Raw genomic sequence first — 19,004 nt, 5'->3', positions numbered from 1 at the left:
AAAGCTGTATAAAACTCGGTTTTGTGTTCTTTGGGTATATATTCCTGCAAAACTGTATGTACCCGAAAAAACACACCACCTGTTTAAAATGTATGAAGTATAAAAAAAAATCCTAAAACATGGACGCTCTATGATACTGCCAAGGCTCCTCTGGTAGCTTGGTTAACTTCCGGTTTTGTTTCGTAAACTTAAACGGGTCAGCAACACACCCTCTTCTACCGCCGTCTCTCTCTAGTCTGAATAAAAAAAGCAAGTCCGTCCTCTAATTGGGTATGCAGAAACAATAGCACATAGGAACCAAATGAATAAACTACGGCGTGGCGAAGTTGGTAGAGTGGCCGTGCCAGCAATCGGAGGGTTGCTGGTTACTGGGGTTCAATCCCCACCTTCTACCATCCTAGTCACGTCCGATGTGTCCTTGGGCAAGACACTTCACCCTTGCTCCTGATGGGTGCTGGTAGCGCCTTGCATGGCAGCTCCCGCCATCAGTGTGTGAATGTGTGTGTGTGAATGTGGAAATACTGTCAAAGCGCTTTGAGTACCTTGAAGGTAGAAAAGCGCTATACAAGTATAACCCAATTATCATTATTTATTTATTATATGAAGGAATGTGTGTTAATTTAGAAACAATGACACTGAGGTCCAGTATTAATTCAATATTAATTACTGCATGACATGAACTATTATGCAAACTCAATTTGGAATAGCACAGCACAAAATGAAAGTTACATGTTTGTTTTTGGACTTTGTTTTTGTGTGTTTCAGGTATTTGTTGCATTGTTGCCAAGTCCACTTATTTATTCATTTTTTTCAAAGTTGCTTGCAAATCTAACGAGTCACGGTTTTTTGGGCTTGTTTTTGAACAAGCAGTTGCTTATTTGCTTTTCGGTCTGTGCGGTAGGTCGTTTTTATTTTCTCCACCTCCATTTTCTAGTTACATATTCCTATAGTATGTTGGCTCAGCAGGCTCCAAAACACAATTGTAATGTATGTACAGTAGATATGGATGTTGGGCTCTCTGAAAGAAGCCGGTGTTCTGCTTCATTCCTCTCAAAGAGCTGTTTAGAAAACTGGCTTTAAAGGTAAACCGGTAATTCGTTTTTGTCATGGAAACAATCACTGGCAGCAGTTAGATTGGATCAGAATATTTCAGATGTACACATCCCACTAATATACAATATACTCTAGTAGTGGGAATTATACAGACAGTCTGGCTTGTAATGTATTATAAGCATTCCATAAAATGCTGCAATATAGGCATCTTTGACAGTGATTTAGAATTTTCCATCATTTAAAGAGGTGTGTGGCATGATAAAAACTATGCACATTTACTGTAAAAATATCCACACAAAACAGTTTAAGTTCGAAACAATATAAAATAAAATTACGTGAAATAAGAATGAAATAAAGAAGAACTACAAATACAATATAAAAAATAAAATACCATGTACAGTATATTCTACATGGTATTTTATTTTTTTAATGAGCACTATACATTGTATAGCGTATAGGTAAAAACATTGTATAAATACAACTACAAAAGAAGTGGACATCACTAGGCCAGTGCTTCTCAATTGTTTTCTGGTACACCCTCCACCCCAGGAAAAAGAAAACATATTGCACCCCGCCACGCTCCGCCGCAACTATACATAGTATTATTTGTCTAAAAAATTGTTAAAAGGACACCGCTGCATAACATTGAGTTCTTATTAACATTAAAGAAAACTCAAATAAATAAATACAGCTGAACTTACAACAAATAACTTTATCAACATTGTTTTTTAGTTTGTTACAAAAAATATTGAAAGTGCACCAATTTGTCTAAAATACATGTAGTTCTTATTTAAACTGTAAACCTGGCCATAAGGGCAGCAAAAACAAAGTTACAGAAATGTATATAAAAACAACAGAAACAAACATCAGTCACATACCACAATTAAAAATAAATTACTTAAGCGGTAGAAAATGGATGGATGGATATTAACATAAAAACAATGCATATAATGTTTAAGTAAAAACGACTTAAAAACAAGTACAATGCCCAATATAAACAATTTTTGTATCCTTTAAAATGGCCTGGAATTCCCCCAAAGTGATCAGCTCAGGGCGCCTCAGATTCTTCTTATTCCATGACCATGGAGCAGCATATCTGAAAGCTTTTTTCCAAGATTTGTGCTGGCTCTAGAAACAAACATTCTAAGTATGTCCTGCGATCTTAAGCGGTAGCAACTGGAGTCATTAATTCAAATTGATCAACAAAATTAACTGTGGAGGACAATATACAAAACAGTTGAATCAATTTTAGTTTGTTGGTTAAACAAATTGGGATGTTTTTTTAATCATCAAAATGAGGAAGTCAGGAATAATAGCTACACGAGTATGTTTTGTAGTGTGCAGCTTTTGGGAGTGGAGTTTGAAGCATGATACTGATAAAGCATATTGGCCAGGGTCACGCATGCCGCCCACCCTATTCAGGGGTCAGGAACCTTTTTGACTGAGAGAGCCATGAAAGCCAAATATTTTAAAATGTCTTTCCGTGAGAGCCATATAATATTTTTTAACACTGAATACAACTAAATGCGTGCATTTTTTAAGTAAGACCAACATTTTTAGAGTATAATAAGTCTATTATTCTTTTTAATAACATTGTTATTCTGAAGCTAACCAATAATAAATAAAATACTTCTTACCATTAATGCGACTTCTTGAACAGGTGCGGTAGAAAACGGATGGATGGATTAAAATGCATTAGATGTTTTATATTTTGAACATTATTTTTAACACTGTGATTACCAGCGGAATTATTCATTATTTATCGTGTTAAGCAATGTCAGTTAAGATTTATCTGAGAGCCACATGCAGTCATCAAAAGAGCCACATCTGGCTCGAGAGCCATATGTTCCCTACCCCCAGTGACGTGCGGTGAACTAAACACCAGGTGAGGCCTAGATACTTTTGGATATTTTCTTCTTCTTTTTTTTTAACTTAAATTCATATGTGCAGCTCTAATCATTGTTGATTTAGGTTACCCATTAGAGTAACAGGCAAAATAAAGGGAGTTATTCGCGTTCATAAAAATGTTATCATAATGATATTATGATATGATAAATGGGTCCAAAATGTATTTGATAAAGTTGTTATTAAATACTTTTTGGTCCCATTTGCTTTTAACAAAATAAATCAAGTATTGTGTGTGTATCTTACCTTTCTGTATTTGTATCTGAAGTAGCAATAGCTATCCTCCGTGAAAACGTACTTTGTATGATCACATTCATTTTGTCTTAAAGTACAGTTTAGAGAAGTATTTCATTTTGGATACAGTACTTAATCCTCCATATTGGCAGACATTAATTTCATTCAATTTCATTCCAAGCAGTAAAACAATATTTTTGCATCTGACAAAAAACACCCAAAAACGCTGGCTTACTGTAATAAAAATGCCATCCATCCATCCATTTTCTACCGCTTGTCCCTTTCGGGGTAGCGGGGGGTGCTGGAGCTTATCTCAGCTGCATTCGGGCAGAAGGTGGGGTACACCCTGGACAAGTCGCCACCTCATCGCAGGGCCAACACAGATAGACAGACAACATTCACACTCACATTCACACACTAGGGCCAATTTAGTGTTGCCAATCAACCTATCCCCAGGTGCATGTCTTTGGAGGTGGGAAGAAGCCGGAGTACCCGGAAGGAACCCACGCAGTCACGGAGAGAACATGCAAACTCCACACAGAAAGACCCCGAGCCCAGAATTGAACTCACGACCTTCGTATTGTGAGGCACATGCACTAACCCCTGTGACACCGTGCTGCCTTAAAAATGCCATGTTTGTAATAAATACAGTTTTTAAAAATAGGGGGGGAAATGGCTCGCTTCCGCTGGAGAGACATCTGTCTGCTAGCTACCATGAATTGATTTATATGGACCCCGACTTAAACAAGTTGAAAAACTTATTTGGGTGTTACCATTTAGTGGTCAATTGTACGGAATATGAACTGAACTGTACAATCTACTAATAAACGTTTCAATCAATCAATCAAAAAGCTTGAGCGCCCCCACTTCTCCCAGTGTGGCGAGTCAGAGTACTGCAGGGGTATTGAACTGCAAGTTGACAATATATCACCCCCTACCGTGAGGCAGAGGTACTTGCTGCCTCATGGCCTGCCTTTTCCCTGTGGCAACCAGCACGCGCCCCCTGACACGCACACGCTCAATACACTTTGGGCCTCGTTATTTTCATCAGGAAACACAGAATTTCCGCGATTTTACCATGAAAATGATCAAAATATACAGAAACCACACCAAAATCGCATAAAAAGCATAGACCTACCCCTGCCATAGGGAATTAGACTCATGAACATGTTTCACAGTCCCAAAACACAATTATTTTACTACAACTAGCCACTTAGGAGACTATCATACATCAGTCAGGGTTTAGAAATCTCACGTCATTCAAACAATTGAAGTTTTTCAAAAGTATGTTGTTAACTGTGTATATAATTGTCTCTTAGGCTTGTTTTGAGCTTGTTTTAATTGCGCCGGTAGCTCGTTTCTCTCGCGAGATCTGGCAACACAAATTATTGCTGCGCGTTTGTCTTTATGGGTGAGGGCTGACCTACGTCACTTCCGCCTACCAATCCCCTAGCAACCGGGAATTCGTTGAAAACAAACCAGCTCACAGCGAACACAGCATTGACAGAAAAAGCATTTAACGAGCGTTGTGGCTTGGAAGTCGGCGTTAAATCCTTCATTTACGCATTTTTACTTATTCGCATATCGTGTGAAAAAACGAAAATGTATTATTTGCGTCAGACTCGTCTCAGTGAACTTTAAAGCTTCTCAGGCTTAGCTTAGCTTGCTAGTTAGCTTAGCCTGCGCGCTACTAAGAAAGAGACGCGGAAGTTATCAACAACAAGTTTAAGTGTTAGTGTATAAAATACTGAGAGATTTGAGGGCTGCATGTATTGAATGGCAACATGAAAGTTATAGGGTTTATTGGTTTTTAAAAACCCAACTGTTAAGTGCAAATTTAAACGAAACCGGTTTTCGAAAATAGCTAGCTAGGCTATAGACTATATAGTATATTACTTACTTAACTTAATCCTCTTCTTCCCGGATGGGAAATAAGGCTTCGACGACTCGACACCATTCATCTCGCTGCTGTGCTCGTCTCTGTGCCTCGCCCCATGTAAGCTTCATCTCTTTCAGCTCCCCTTCAACTGTTCTTCGCCAGGTGTTCTTTGGCCGCCCTGGCTTACGTTTTCCCGGTGGTGTCCATCTTAACGCTGCCTTTGGTATCCTCTCGTTGTCCGGTTTTCGAAAATAGCTAGCTAGGCTATAGACTATATAGCAGGGGTCACCAACCTTTTTGAAACCAAGAGCTACTTCTTGGGTACTGATTAATGCGAAGGGCTACCAGTTTGATACACACTTAAATAAATTTCCAGAAATAGCCAATTTGCTCATTTACCTTTAACGTTATTATAAATAATTAATGATATTTACACTTAATTAAATGGTTTAAAAGAGGAGAAAACACGAAAAAAATGACAATTAAATTTTGAAACATAGTTTATCTTCAATTTTGACTCTTTAGAATTCAAGATTCAACCGAAAAAAAGAAGAGAAAAACTTAAAAAAAGAATATATGGAACATCATTAGTAATTTTTCCTGATTAAGATTAATTTTAGAATTTTGATGACATGTTTTAAATAGGTTAAAATCCAATCTACACTTTGTTAGAATATATAACAAATTGGACCAAGCTATATTTCTAACAAAGACAAATCATTATTTCTTCTAGAATTTCCAGAACAAATTTTTTAAAAGAAATTCAAAAGACTTTGAAATAAGATTTAAATTTGATTCTACAGATTTTCTAGATTTGACAGAATAATTTTTTTGAATTTTAATCATAATAAGTTTGAATAAATATTTCACAAATATTCTTCGTCGAAAAAACAGAAGCTAAAATGAAGAATTAAATTAAAATGTATTTATTATTCTTTACAATAAAAATAAAAAAAATACTTGAACATTGATTTAAATTGTCAGGAAAGAAGAGGAAGGAATTTAAAAGGTAAAAAGGTATGTGTTTAAAAATCCTAAAATCATTTTTAAGGTTGTATTTTTCTCTAAAATTGTCTTTCTGAAAGTTATAAGAAGCAAAGTGAAAAAAATAATGAATTTATTTAAACAAGTGAAGACCAAGTCTTTAAAATATTTTCTTGGATTTTCAAATTCTATTTGAGTTTTGTCTCTCTTGGAATTAAAAATGTCGGGCAAAGCGAGACCAGCTTGCTAGTAAATAAATACAATTTAAAAAATAGAGGCAGCTCACTGGTAAGTGCTGCTATTTGAGCTATTTTTAGAACAGGCCGGCGGGCTACTCATCTGGTCCTTACTGGCTACCTGGTGCCCGCGGGCACCGCGTTGGTGACCCCTGCTATATAGTATATACCGCATGTTATTTTTGTACAACAACTTCAGCTGTCGAACGTTATAAGGTACAAATTCAACAAGTACAACATTAGCACGGACGTATAGCCAAGTTGTGGTTAAGAAGGTGGATTTTTGTTCCTTATATTTACCAGAAACGAAGTGATCCGAACACACGACCCGGGACTTTGGGGGACTCCAGTGAGAACCGTCCTCGTTTTCCCAGTGTAAAGCTGCGAGCCATTTGTCTCGTCTCTGTGGGCTTTTATCACGCTTTGGCAGAACAAAATACAACCTTTGTTTTCCCTGTTTCCAGTTGTGGTTAGCACAACCAAAAACAACACAGTTTTTCGGCATTTTGGAGGCAGAATGACGGGTTTAACCAGCGTAGGTCGACAGGTTAAAGAGTAATGGCAACGGTTTGTTTTCTACGCCAGTCTGGTTGCTATGGCTCGAAGAACCCGTAAGTAGCTCAGTTGCCCGGATGTCGGCCCTCACCCATTGGCCATGTAGTGAGCTAATTAATGTTATTGCTAACACCTGAATGTTTTCTACTCTTTCTTCTTAGCTATTGGTAACCTAACATAGTTATATAAACTCAATTCAGTAATTTTTTTTCTATAGATAAATACAGTTTGTGTTTTGGGAAACAAGTTTGTTAAAGTGTAGAACAGAAGAGACGAGCTTGCCACCTCCCTCTGCTGTGCTGCAGGCGGGGAGGAGGAGGAGTTTAACCCCAAAATGTCTGGGAGGAGTCGGCTCTCTCTCCGTGCTCCTCCTGGGTCCTGCCTGGAAACCTTACGAAGCGAGGAAGTAACAACAGTTTTTTTGGTTGCTTCAAAATACAACAAAGCATACTTTTGGATGCCGTAAAGAGGAAAAACTCTTTAGGGAATGTTTGAATGGAGGAATCACACTAACCGGTGAGTTTGCAACTTCTTTCACAACCAGGCGCCTTTTCCTTAAAACGTCTCACTTTTTAGTTCACATATATATTTTTTAATCCATTCGAATATGTTGTTTACTTTATAAAACTGCTGCATCGCGGTACAAAAACATGTTTGGCCAACAAGTGGATTGTTCCACCCAGCTAGAGGGAACGTATTTATAGTCATACATTGTCTTTCTGTTCATTGTAATACGAATGCCATCCATCCATTTTTCTACCGCCATTAAAACAATTCTGAAAACTATATTAAAAGTGCATTTCGCTTCATTCAAAAATGACCATTCAGTGTGTAGCTCGTCTGACTTATGGGGACACTGTTTTTGCACAAAATCATAGCAGCAGCAGTTATATTTATATGTTTAGATCTATTGTTGTGTGGCTGTGTGCTGCTTGAAAAGGGTCCTCAAGCCCCATGCTGAGCCAACAAAGGGGCACTGCCCCCCTGGAGTCAGAGGCCTGACCACAGCAAACAGAGCTAGGAAGGAGTCACCGTTTGTCATTTTTTGGCCCTCGGTGTCATGGCAACGTGTAGTTGTCATTTTGTGAAACAGTGGTTCTCAACTTACTTAACTTAATATGTGTTTATCTGTATGTGGAATTGTTAACCAGCACTTTCGCCAAATTATATATCCTCCTTACTAGGGCTGTGAATCTTTGGGTGTCCCACGATTCGATTCAATATCGATTCTTGGGGTCACGATTCGATTCAAAATCTTTTTTTTTTTCAATTCAACACGATTCTCGATTCAAAAACGATTTTTTTCCCGATTCAAAACGATTCTCTATTCATTCAATACATAGGATTTCAGCAGGATCTACCCCAGTCTGCTGACATGCAAGCAGAGTAGTAGATTTTTGTAAAAAGCTTTTATAATTGTAAAGGACAATGTTTTATCAACTGATTGCAATAATGTAAATTTGTTTGAACTATTAAATGAACCAAAAACATGACTTATTTTATCTTTGTGAAAATATTGGACACAGTGTGTTGTCAAGCTTATGAGATGCGATGCAAGTCTAAGCCACTGTGACACTATTGACTATTGTTAATTTTTTTAATTTTTATAAATGTCTAATGATAATGTCAATGAGGGATTTTTAATCACTGCTATGTTAAAATTGTAACTAATATTGATACTGTTGTTGATAATATTCATTTTTGTTTCACTACTTTTGGTTTGTTCTGTGTCGTGTTTGTGTCTCCTCTCAATTGCTCTGTTTATTGCAGTTCTGAGTGTTGCTGGGTCTGCTTTGGTTTTGGATTGCATTGTTATGGTATTGCTGTGTATTGTTTTGTTGGATTGATTAATTAAAAAAAAAAAAAAAAAAATCGAATTTTTAAAAATGAGAATCGATTCTGAATCGCACAACGTGAGAATCGCGATTCAAATTCGAATCGACTTTTTCCCACACCCCTACTCCTTACCTACCCTGTTTACGTATTACCTTAGGCCTATGTCTACTTTGTCGTTGGGCTGCTTTTATTAATCGTATAATTTATCGATTAATCCGTTTGATTAAATGAGTAATCAAATAAAAACACACTTTCTAGCCTCAATGCGTCTTTTAGGAGAAATAGTTCAAATAAAGAAGGATTTTTCTAATAACCTTTGGTGTTTCTTCTTTTTAATGCACATGACATTGAAATCTCACTTTTACCATGGGATCATCACGATAGATTGTATTTTTTTAATTTAAAAAAACTGTGTAGCATAAAACCAGGTAATAGATAATAAATGTGTTATTGTTTTGTTTTTTATAAAATTCTGTTTTTATAAGACATTCATTGTTTATTATTACACTGTTCCTATATATGCAGGATGCTTTCTAGTAATGTGCTGCATCATCGATATAGTGATATTGTGTCAACTCTGTTTGATAGTGTTAAACACTTCACCACGTTGTCTGTTTTTTTCCCACTTTTAAATGATTGCAAACATCTCTCTCTTGTCTTTTGTGGGCACTCTGCTCTCTCTCTACCACTCTCAAACAAGAAAATGTTTCTAATAAAATGAATCGATGAATCATTGTAGCCCTACTTAGTCATATTTCCTCGTCAGCTTCTTGATTTATTTGAGCAATGCTGCCACCTAGCAAGATGCCTGTGTATTGTTTAAGCATGAGTAATGGCACTTCTACTCAAAATCCCATTGCCTCTCATGCCCCCCCCAACTCCCCCTTTTTTTGAGAAGCAATATTTTGAAGCATGCACAACCGGGATGCACAAATAAAATCACCGGCTAATTGTTGGGAGTAATTTCCTTCAAGGTTCTGCTTGAATGCCATCCAATAGTCTTGAGACCTACATTATGTGTGCTGATTCACTCTTTTGGGATATTTATGTCCTAATTAGTGATTATTCAACAAGGTATTGAAGTTGAGGAAACACTGCTTACCTCATTTGTATTGGAATTAGACTGGGTTGACACAAGCACTACAGTTAAGAGATACTAAACAAATGTGTGGCAGGAGAGACAAGCCTCATTGATTCTGCTTTTTTTAATCAACCGTAAAGAATTAGTCTTTGACTTTTATAATTGTAGTCGAACTACTCAGAAGTTGTGGCACCACGTTCCTATTTTTGTCATATGCGGTTCAAATAGTTGAGGCAAGGAAAATTCTGCCCGCTACACGCAACATGATGATTGTATTATTTCACTTTTTCCGTGGTTGTTATGTGACGGCGATTGAGTGTGACCCGTTATTTCCTTCTAGTGGCGAGCATGTGATGCTCCTGGTAGTTCTCTTTTTATGACAGGAGGAGGAGGCCCCCTATCATATGTGTTGATGAGTGCCAATAACATAAAAAGGATTGAATAGCCGAGATTGGCGCAAGGACAATAAGGAGCAATGGCATCACAACCACAAGAGCTTTCCTCATGCAAGCGCTCTTGTTTTGATGCCAGTTGATTTAGTTTGAATTATGCATAGCGGTGCAGGCTAATGGACGATGGAAAATAGCTTTTCTTCTCTTTTGGTGATCTGTGTGGCCAGTGAGCATTTTGGAAAGGTTCCACCTATGCTGTAGCGTATTAGGAGGTTTGAGCTGTTGTTAATTCTAAGGTTGACAATGTTTCATGTCTTCTTCCCGCTGCATTTTTCTCCATATATGGAGAGGAGTGCATGTGACTTATCAGGCATGGCTAACATCTGTACTCGTGTGACATGTTGGCAACTTTTATGGTGTAAACGGTGCACATATTCCAGACTAAACTGATTTTGAATGAATTAAATTGGACTGAATTGTGACAATGAAATGTCCTTTTATGGCTTCTAGGTTGTTGTTTTTTGCAGTGTGCACGGTCGAGTCAGGCCGGCGCGATGGTGACATGTGTGTTTCTATTTTCTGCCCCTGTGGTTTGGATTATTTTTGTGTTCATGCAGCAGCATCTGGAGAGTTGGCTATAAAAAGAATCTTAACTAGAGGCCCGAGACTTGTCATTTAGCAGGCCCAAGTCAACTAAAAGACACATGACTGGCCTCTGCACACAGTTGACCACAACTTTGGCTTTTAGTAGCTTCATACTTTTCTCGCTGCATAATTCAGTGAGTAAAACTTTTGGAAAAACTTTTTTTTGTGGCTCCACACACACATGCATGCCATCCACTTTACTTTGTGTCTCTTGCGCTGCACAAACAGAAACCTTCTGTCCGAGCTCACCAGAGCAGCGCGGTCTTATCCAGCTGAACAAGGTGTGCCCAGTCGTGCACTCTTAACAGCCTTAAGCCTGGGGTGGAGATTAACACATCAGTTTAAATTCAGTGGCACCCTTCAGGGTCACCTGCGAAAAAGGATGGTCTGTAAACTGTGCAAAGAAAATGAAGATTAAAGTAAGACACCAGCTTTAACGATTTATCACAAGGAGCAGGATTAAAAGGTTTTTATGTGGATGATTAGAGCCGATGTTGGAGGGAAAAGTAGGAGGGAGGTCGCTTTCTGCACTGACTGACTGGCCAATACATTTGACAAAATTATTGTGGTGTAGTGCACTGCATCATACTGAAGGCTGTTACTATTGTTTTTTTTTCGCTTGCTAAGGAAACCAAAATATTAGACATAGCTGTCAGTGTGATGCTGTGCACTTGTACACAACTTCAACCACAATAATAAACGTGCACCAACATATTTGTGTCCTTTTCTCAAAAATATTCTTAGTCTATTTGATAATTTACTGTTCGTATCTGGTTACTTTCTGTTGTAACATGGTTGCATCTCACTTCTGTTAAAATGTAATAAACACTTATTCTTCTGTTGTTTGAATACTTTATATTAGTTTGGGCAATACCACAAATTTAGGTATGGATCCAATACCAAGTAGATATGTGGAAGTATTGGTTGTACCAATGCCAATACTGTACTGATATAATTTTTTATCACAATTATAATCAGACAAAAACACATGATGGCGATGTAACAATATCAGTTTAATATTTAAAATATTTCCAACTATTGGCTCTTATATAAATACTTTGGTTTTTGCCCTTACAGTCCTCCTATGTCCAGCACTTAATCCCTGAGATTGTAAAAACATAACAAAAAAGACCAAACATGTTGTGATAATACAAAACATCAATCTAACCACTGTAGTATCGATAATACACTGACACTCTAATTGGTATCGTTACTGACGATATTTGTATTGATCTGCCCACCTCTGTTTACATTCAAGAGCTCTAGCTTAGCAGTTAGCATATCCTTCTATGGTGTGTAGTGTAGCATGTTTAGCTTTTCCACGTCCTCCTATGATAAAGTTACTTGTAAGACGCTTACAAAAGTTTATTTACTGCAATGGAGTTGAGTATTCCTGATTTAGAATTGGCTTTGTATTGTGGAGGGGCGTTAGCTGCCAGCTCCCTAGCGAGAATGATTCTTTACGTTTAGGGCGCAGTCGCTTGTCACTGTCAAATTTGCAGGACACAGCTAGAATGTCATCAACAAGCATTAGCACAATATAACAATAGTATTTCAAGCTCTATTGTCGGCCAAATTCATATAATTTATATCGTTTATAACCCGCAACCTGTTAGGCCTGGGCGATATATTGATTTTATCAATAAATTCGAGTTTTTTGTTGCAGTCGAAGCGGTAGAAAATGGATAGATAGATGGATTAAAAAAATAAAAAATATATTTGTTTTCCTGTCCTTGCTCTTCCTTAGCCAAAATCCACAAGCTTAGCAAAACATGGTTAATGCTAATGATAAGGTGAGCAAGACGTTTGTACATAGCAAAAAGAAAAGTGTTGTCAGTGCTTTAAATGTGCGGAAACAGGCGTGGGACAAATGACTGCATGCTGCAAAGTTTCTTTATAAAAGGCAGCAGCACAACAAACTTATTCCAACATCTGAAACAGCATTGAACCGAGTGGGGGAAAGGCAATTCTTTACGAGGAAAACAAGAGAACTACAACAACAAACTCCACCTAAGGAGCAGCTTACTGTGGTGGAATCATTTACACACAAAGTACCATGTATGATGAAAAAGGAGCACAATGCACAGAGCGATCACTAAAGCAGTCACTCTGCACATCCAAACCGGACAACTCGTACACGTGTGTGCTGCTGCAAAACTCTCATGGAATTATAACGCAAATAATCATTAATATAGTGATATAGTACATGTGCAATGAAGTGTACATTGTCTTTAAAATCGGTACACACTTAACAAGGAGCCCAGGATACTCTATGGTAAAGCCTACGTTTATCCACATGCCAAAACTATATAGTAATCTCAATGTTATACTTGTTTATTTATTTGCATACAATGTACAATATTACATTTTTATTTACAGAACTATTTCATTCAAGACGGAAGTTTTAAGTTTGCACTTTATTGATATGATTGATATTTATTACTATTTAATGATTACTGGTATCTTTTGGAGTTTATTTATTTGCACGCAATGTGCAATGCAACATTTTTGTATTGTATTTTATTCAAGCAGAAGTATTTCTTCCCAGAGGAAGCTCCTAAATTATTTAATTGAAAATGATTGCATAAAAAGTAAAATGTATATCTGGTCTAAAAAGAACATTATACACATTAGAATTTTGCTAAGAGTAAGATGCAGTGTGTGCATTGTCATTTCAAACAACTATCCATCCATCTATTTTCTACCGCTTGTCCCTCTCGGGGTCATGGGGGGTGCTGGAGCCTATCCCAGCTGCGCTCAGGCGGAAGGCGGTTTACACCCTGGAAAGTCGCCACTTCATCGCAGGGCCAACACAGATAGACAGACAACATTCACACACTAGGGAATATTTAGTGTTGCCAATCAATCCCCAGGTGCATGTCTTTGGAGGTGGGAGGAAGCGGGAGTACCCGGAGGGCAGCCACACAGTCACGGGGACTGCTTTCTTTAAAATTAGGGAAAACAATCCTAAATCAAGTTTTTAGTGAAAAAATTGGAGTATTTATTTTTATGACATATCGCCCAGACCTACAATGCTTACTGACACCTAATGTACAGAGTTGTAACGGCACGCTGCATTCACAGAGCGTCCCAATATAATGTGTTTGGGAAACGCTGCTATTATTTGAATAAAAGTAGCGTTATAACAGCAGTAATAACAAGCAAAGCTCACACACAATTATGAACTACACTATTTAAGGCTTAAAAAAGTGGTGCCTCAGCTAAGTGATGTGTTTTGCAAGCAATCATGTGATTATAGAAATGTATGAACACTTATATGGAAAAAGGAACACAATGCTGGTGTACCGATTGATAATAAAGAGTTTATATCTTGACAGTGAAGGAGAACCTTGTTAAAGTCATTTTTAATGCTCAAGCACATTGGTGTTTCTGATGGCTCTTCCTTGAAAACATGTTTGTACACCCTTTATGGGCAACCACCAATCTTGTTTATATGGAAATATGCCATCTAAGCCCTTGCTCTTTGGCTTTAAGCCTGCTCTAGGGTCGATCCCGGTGACAATGGAAATCATGATTGATCTGTGCTTCCTTGGTCCACTAGCCATCAGGTGTCACTTACTATCCTATTGGAAAGGCAAACACAGCTGGTGCGACGGGCTGAAGTGATCACTGAGAGGTTTTTCACTTGGCACCAGGTCCCTTGTATTGTCCCTTGTGATGGATGGTGCAGATTCACATTTACACCGTGTCCCACCTGCTCATCAGTGGGCGGAGATAGATAGATTTACTTTTCGTCCTAAAATCTACGAAGTCCGCGCTTCATCTGTTGTCGCACTTTAAACTCTGTGAATTTACATAGCCTCTTTAACTAAATTGAATGAATGATAGTGCTTTGTCCAACTAGTATTACCCCCAAATCCACCTATTTTCTTTTCAGTGTACGCTGTTCAGGGTTACTGGGGTCTGGGCAAAGGGTGGAACAGCATGGCAGACTACAGCGTGGACTGGTCATCAATCAGTTAGCAACAGAACAGGGCATTGAGTGGGAATTGATCCTGTTTTATGCAAAACCAACTTGTCTTACCTGTTAGTACCTGTTTTTGTGTATTTGGGATTTCCATAATCCCCAAAAATTTAAGGTCAAACCATGGAGGCATGGTGGGGATTAGAGGTGAGAGAAATAATAAATTTTTAGATGCATCGCAATTTGGACATGGACGATTATAGAATCGATTAGTAAACGTCAATAATCGATTTATTTATTGTAAATAAAGTAATGCAGACAGTCCTAAAATTTGGCTGACTGCAGCGAGCCACCTCACCGATAGATCCGACGAGCTCAAGTTTTGCTCAAATTTTCATTAATTTACTAAATGTGGCAATTAATTGAACTGTTTGTTATTCCAAATGAATTGTTTTTTTTAAAGTTGCATTTGATAAACGTTTATTTGGTGAAACAAAAATAAATGTAAAATTGCAAGTATATACATTAAGTAAAGATGCATCAATAATCGATTTTTTATCTAATCGTAGCTCCTGGATCGTAATCGAATTGTGATGTGCCCAAAGATTCCCACCTCTAGTGGGGATATTTATAAAGCAATCTTGCCTTCATTCATACTTTCTCCAAATAAGCCATTTTAATTTGAGGAGCTAGTGACGTATTTGTCTCTAGTTACATGAGCGGATATCTCCAGGTATGCTGAAGATTTACCTGAAGAGCTTTGCGCCAGTCCGCTATTGTAGTCTGAAGTTGTATTCACTAAATCCCTTCTTTTTCGCTCTCTTCTTGTGGGGTAGACGGTCTCGTACATGCACGTACATCCTCATAGTTGTAACCTATATCTGTCAGTACACTCGATATGGAAGCGCTAAAAACTATAACATGGCTGACAGGGAGAAGACACAGTTGGAGTGGAGGCATGTAAATAGCAGTTTGAAGATAGTTTGTAAAACAAACTGTATGCAAAATTTTGACCAAAGAAACCACCGTTACATGTTATGTAGACCACAAGGAAGGGTTTTGAATGTAGAAAAAAATCATAAGATTCCTTTTAAATCACAGTATCTAGTAGGGTGTAACCATTTGTCGATGTTATCGACAAAAATCGTTAAGAAAATTGGTCGCTGAAAAATGTATTTGTCGATAATTGTCTTTGACTTTGCTTTGAGACTAACTAGGGCTGCAACTATAAATCGATTAAATCTTTAAATTCAATAAAAACAAAAGCTTCAATTAACATTCTGTTGCCTCCTTTAGGCGCACTGGTGTGTGTGTGTGTGTGTGCGGTAATCTTTTTTTTAAAATTTTTATTTATGCACACATTATAAAAGTGCAATTTCAATGTTAATGTGCATTTATTATAAAAATAAATAGAATAATGGTTATGGCGAGCAGAAACAAATTATTTCAACTATTTTTTCTAAAATATGCATTGAGGCTATAAAGTAAATTTTATCTGATTACTCGATTAATCAAAGTGATCAATAGATTACTCGAATACTATAATAATTGATAGCTGCAGCTCTACCAAAACAAAGAGTCTGAGTTGTGTAAAAAATACATTTGAACATAATTTTAGCCTAAGTCCACCAGCTAAAACGTGTTTTTGTGTACATCTTTTTAAACACATCATCACAAAATGCTCTTTTCTTGAGAAAGCCCTAGTGTGTGTGAATGTGAGTGTGAATGTTGTCTGTCTATCTGTGTTGGCCCTGCGATGAGGTGGCTACTTGTCCAGGGTGTACCCCGCCTTCCGCCCGAATGCAGCTCGGATAGGTGAAAGGACAAGCGGTAGAAAATGGATGGATTTAGTGTTGTCTTGTTATTGCTGCTATTATGACTCTCCTTTGTTTACATAGAAAAACATATTCTTGATTTTTTTTTTAGCAGCACTTTGCTTGCCCTTGTTTTTGAATGGACAAAAGTTGAAGAGAGTTATTTTTTAAAGCCTAATAAGCAACACAATTACAGTATGAATATATATGTATAAATCAAGTAGTCATCCTTGTTGTTAGTTAACACATGCTTAAAAAAACCTTGAGCTGAATTCAAAAGCCTATGTCTAAATTAGAGCCACTGAACTGTTCTATGTTTAAGATTGTCAATGACAGCTATTAAAATAGTTGTTTGTTGCATTCCCAGTTATTAGTAAAATAAAGCTTGTCATCAGCAGACTAGACAATCGCCGTTTCAACCATCTGCACATCTGCTCAGTGCAGATGTCATCACCTGTCCACAGTTATGCAACTGGCAGTTTAGCTGCTAGCAATTAGCTAGTCACCACAAACAAGCAAAACAATTTTTTTTATTTCAATTATTTTGCCTAAAGTATGCATTGAGGCTATAAAATGTGTTTTACTCGATTAATTGAACAAACCAATCGATAGATTACTTGGTTACTAAAATAATCGATAGCTGCAGCCATAAACATCTCTATACTCATACCCATATATTTACTTATTCCTGATTTGCTAGAGGATAAAACGTAGCAAAAATGAATTGTGATGCAATTAAACGACTTTGTCGCTATATTTAGCAAGCAGAGCTACATATTAAAAGTGATGGAGTATATCTTAGGTCATGCATTTATTTGGTAATCAAATACAAAGTATTCACAAAAGTATTCGCCACCACAGGTCTATGGCGTGTACATTACCACAGCATGCAGACAACCCCTAGAAGCTCGAAACACAACCTTTATCACTTCTTTAAGTGCTAAGAAAACACCTTAGCGACACTTATGTTGTCTGGCAACGCTTTAAACACCACTAGTTTACTTATTTCAACAGGAAGGCAAAGTGTGGCCTGTGGGCCATTTGCTGAACATAGCCTTTTTTTCTATCACGTTGCCACCATATTGAAATAATATTAAATACAATATTGTTTGTTCTTTGTCTATGATCATATGTAAAAGCACAGTATTATTTGTTTTTATATACAGGGTTGAAGCACAGTGATTTTAAATACTTGACACTTTAAGATAATATTTAATTAAGTAGTGAATTTTAAAGTACACAAGTTCAGTGTTTTATTTATTTGTAATGGTATCACGGTGGGAGAGGGGTCAGTGCGTCTGCCTCACAATACGAAGGTCCTGGGTTCGATCCTGCGCTCGGGATCTTTCTGTGTGGAGTTTGCATGTCCTCCCCGTGACTGCGTGGGTTCCCTCCGGGTACTCCAGCTTCCTCCCACTTCCAAAGACATGCACCTGGGGTTAGGTTGATTGGCAACACTAAATTGACCCTAGTGTGTGAATGTGAGTGTGAATGTTGTCTGTCTATCTGTGTTGGCCCTGCGATGAGGTGGCGACTTGTCCAGGGTGTACCCCGCCTTCCGCCCGATTGTAGCTGAAATAGGCTCCAGCATCCCCCGCGACCCCGAAGGGAATAATCAGTAGAAAATGGATGGATGGGATCAAATACGTTTTGAGAATTGTGGAAATTCCTAGATATTGGTATTAGCTACCAAAATGCTGGTATCATTATAACCCTACCAATGGCACATTCTACCCCAAAGTTGAAAGGAAATGGGCATCTTTATTGTACACCCACAAACAGTTGAACAAATGTAATCTTTTTTTTAAAATTTTTTAACAATTTGTACTCTATGAGAACTTTAGTAGCTGTATATCAGTGTCTCCAGCACAACATTGGTATTCGGATATTGATGTTGTCATTTGAACTGTTCCTATGCATTCTCTATTTAACAGCACAGGATGTGATGATCTTATTTTTAACCGACCCAAAGATCTTTAGAAGATCGCTGGCAGCAGTTGTTTTTATTTAGAGGTGCATCATTAGCACGCTTCTCATGGTTCATCCTTCTCCACATGACCAATAGGTGGCTTGATGTCCAACTTCCAAGCCAGGCAAATATATCTTTGTGATTTATTTATATATATATATATTTTTTACTGCTCTAGCTTTGTCATGTTGGTTCAGTCATTTGGCAGGCGGCCAGAGTCAACACATTCTGGTTGCTTAATGTCCCTGGCAAGCATGTATTGACTAACACAACATGCTCAATTAACTCCCTCTTCAAAGAAAGAAGTAATTGTAACCAAAGAACATGTTACCTGCAGCGATACCATCGTCAGGCCTTGTTTGACTGACAGGCCTCAGCTGTCAGACAGAAAAGGATATGTAAGCTTACTGCAAAGAATGTTGCTATAACAACGGTCAACTGTTTTTGCAGCCTCAGGGGGTAAAATGGCTAGAATATGTATCACATCCACCAAGCA

The 19,004-nt window shown here is 37.7% G+C and overlaps 1 protein-coding gene across 2 annotated transcripts in view; it reads left to right on the top strand.

Annotated features, from left to right (window-relative positions):
• The window catches only part of LOC133646103 (rho guanine nucleotide exchange factor TIAM2-like), a 288,867-nt gene that overhangs the window by 51,165 nt on the left and 218,698 nt on the right, over window positions 1-19,004 (top strand). The window contains exon 1 of one of the 2 annotated variants that reach the window (XM_062041111.1): window positions 7,061-7,362. The exons of the other annotated variant lie outside the window; for it this stretch is intronic. The gene's annotated coding sequence lies outside the window, so the exon portion shown is untranslated. Of the gene's footprint in view, window positions 1-7,060; window positions 7,363-19,004 lie in introns of those variants that run through there. 2 annotated transcript variants of the gene reach the window in all.

Source organism: Entelurus aequoreus, linkage group LG03 (assembly GCF_033978785.1).
Source record: "Entelurus aequoreus isolate RoL-2023_Sb linkage group LG03, RoL_Eaeq_v1.1, whole genome shotgun sequence".
Lineage (NCBI taxonomy): Eukaryota > Metazoa > Chordata > Actinopteri > Syngnathiformes > Syngnathidae > Entelurus > Entelurus aequoreus.
Note: the sequence above shows the minus strand (reverse complement) of the source record. Positions and strands in the feature narration are given on the sequence as shown.